The following is a 3310-nucleotide window of genomic DNA, read 5'->3' on the forward strand; positions in this document are numbered from 1 at the left end:
GAAACTGGCTTTCTGTAAGAAGGCAACGAGTGATGGTTGATGGAAAATATTCAGCCTGGAGTCCGGTTACTAGTGATGTACCACAAGGATCTGTTTTGGAACCATTGCTGTTTGTCATTTTTATAAACAACTTGGACACAGGCATAATTGGATGTTAGTAAGTTTGCAGATGATACTAAAGCCGTTGAGTGATGGACAGTGTGGAAGAATGTTGCAGGTTGCAGGGAGACTTGAATAAACTGCAGGACTGGGCTGAAATGTAACAAATGGAGTCCAATACAGATAAATGTGAGGTGATTCACTTTGGGGGAAGAATAACAGGAAGGCAGAATACTAGGTCAATGGAAAGATTCTTGGTAGTGTGGATGTGCACAAGGATCTTGGTGACCATGTAATAGATCCTTGAAAATTGCCACTCAGATTCATAGTGCTGTTAAGAAAGCATACAGTATGTTAGGTTTTATTGGTAGAGGGATTGAGTTCTGGAGCCGTAATGTTTTACTGCAATTGTACAAAATGCTAGTGTGGCCTCACTTGGAGTATTTTGTTCAGTTCTGGTCGCCCTATTACAGGAAGGATGTGGAAGCATTGGAAAAGGTGCAGAGGAGATTTAGTAAATAACACAAAAAATACCAGGTTCTACTGCACTTAAAACAAGCAAATAATTTCCTGCAGGTGACAGAGTCATCCCTTAAGGGAGCTTGTAAATTTTTTAAAAAAGCTTTATTTGACCTTTTCTTTGAATCAACCTGTTCTTTGAATCAACGATTCCAGCCTCGGGTGACTGTCTGTGTGGAGTTTGCACATTCTCCCCATGTCTGCATGGGTTCCTCTGGGTGCTCCAGTTTCCTCCCATAATCCAAAGATGTGCAAGTCAGGTGAATTGGCCATGCTAAATTGCCCATAGTGTTAGGTGCATTAGTCAGAGGGAAGTGGATCTGCGTGGGTTACTCTTTGGAGGGTCAGTGTGGACTTGTTCGACTGAAGGGCCTGTTTCCACATAGTAGGGAATCTAATCTAATCTATCTAATCTAACAGAATGTTGCCTAGTCTGGAGGGAAGGTCTTATGAGGAAAGGCTGAGGGACTTGGATCTGTTCTCATTGGAGAGAAGAAGACTAAGAGGTAATTTAATAGAGACATGCAAGATGATCAGAGAATTAGATAAGGTGGACACTGAGAGTCTTTTTCCAAGGATAATGAGACCTCCTAGTTTGAGGGGGCATAGCTGCAAATTGAGGGGTGATTGATTTAAGACAGATGTTTGAGGCAGGTTCTTCACTCAGAGTGGTAAGGGCATGGTATGCCCTACCAGTCAATGTAGATAGCTCAGCCACATTAGGGAGATTTAAACAGTCCTTAGATAAGCATATGGGGATAATGATGGGATAGGCTGATAGACTTAGATTAGTTCACAAATCAGCATAACATCAAGGGCCAAAGGGCCTGTTCTGTGCTGTATTGTTCTATGCTCTATAATCTGGTCTCTCGTTTATTTCCAGTAGATGCAAGTGCCATACTTGTGCCAAAATTATCCGTCCAACCTAACTGTTTTACACAATACTGCCTCCAGTTTACCCATCAAATCAATCAACAAGATCTTTATAAGTTCTCTTAGGGGGTTGTCTTGTGGCACAGTGATAGTGTCCATACCCCTGGACCAAGAGATCAGGGTTCAAGTTCAACCCCTGCTCCAGAGGTGTCTAATGACATCTCTGAACAGGTTGATTCAAAGAACAGATCAAATAAAGAATTTTTAAAAAATTTACAAGTTCCCTTAAGGCATAGGGATGACTCTGTCACCTGCAGGAAATTATTTGCTTGTTTTAAATGCAGTAGAAACTGGTATTTACTAATATCAACCTCAAATCCTCATTGCCTCAGTCTACCAAATTGATCTCCATTGTACTTAGGGGTTTGCTTCTTTGAAGCTCATAGGTTCTTTTATAGCTTTTTTTCCCTCCTCCACTTTCACTGGGGTGGGTTCAGGACTTCTCATGAGCCTAATTTCCAAGTCTAACCCCTGCTATGTAACTCCAGCTTATATCATTTACTACTAGGCTGTTAAGGAGAAAGTGAGGACTGCAGATGCTGGAGATCAGAGCTGAAAATGTGTTGCTGGAAAAGCGCAGCAGGTCAGGCAGCATCCAAGGAACAGAAGAATCGACGTTTCAGGCAGAAGCTGTTTCAGTACCAGGCTGTTAACTAAACCTGACTTTTTATTCCACACTGAAAGCTAATATGCAAGTGAATTTTTATTTTGATGAGATGATGATAAGTTTAAATATCCTTGAATGCTTCTTAAACTCATGCACTTCCATAGTCAGATTTCTAAACCTCAGGATTCTGTGTTGCACAAGTTAAATTTGGAATTGGGTTATAAACTGTTTGTAAATACCTCATTAAAGTCTCTGAGGGATGTTAATTGCACCAATGATTACTCACCCTCTTACAATAATTAAAATGCTGTAGCTTCCTCACTCGCATTCAAATGTGTTTCCTCTTAAAGATGGAAAACTATACTTTGCAGCTGGGTTTTCATTCATTTATGAGATGTGGGCATCACTGGCTGGGCCAGCATTTATTGCCCTTCCCTAATTGCCCAATCACAGGATTCCAGATTAATAATCTAACAATAATAAAAACACCCAGGCATTACGTTCCCACTTGGAAAGTTAAAACATTCAACTCACCTTGGGTTGCATGCCTAGTTGAAAAATTATTCAACTCATCTCCTCTGTCCTTGACTTATGCATTAAATATCCAATTACATTATGAAACAATTAGGCTACTTTATTGTCTGTTCATGAGAGTGCTGATGTGAACCTGCTAAAAGGTTAAATCTATTCAACAGTTTGAGGATTTCACCCAGATTAGATAGCAAAGAATTGAACAATGATGAGAAACTGGTGCTCAATACAAACGCTCCCTCAGAAACCATAAACTTCCCATACTCATGTATAAGCCGCCCCCTTTATACTAAACTATTAAGAAAAAAGACTTAATTGCCCATACCTTTAATCAACATCGGCAAAACACTACAAAAAAGTTTAAAGAGAGCTCTTTACAAAACAATAAATAACATAAAATGTTGTAGATAAACATTATAAATTTTGATAATGAAACAAAGGGTGTAACTTCAAACTAGCAAACTATAATTAGGAATGATGTCAGATGGACATTATCTACATTGATAAACATTAGGATAGGAGGCAAAAGTTCCATCTTTCACAAATTTGAAAAGTGCTATGAATGCTTCATGTTTTCCCCTGTGTAATTTGATTTTCTGTATAATAGTAGGTTCTGCTGTA

The sequence above is a fragment of the Chiloscyllium plagiosum genome, chromosome 6 (assembly GCF_004010195.1).
Source record: "Chiloscyllium plagiosum isolate BGI_BamShark_2017 chromosome 6, ASM401019v2, whole genome shotgun sequence".
Lineage (NCBI taxonomy): Eukaryota > Metazoa > Chordata > Chondrichthyes > Orectolobiformes > Hemiscylliidae > Chiloscyllium > Chiloscyllium plagiosum.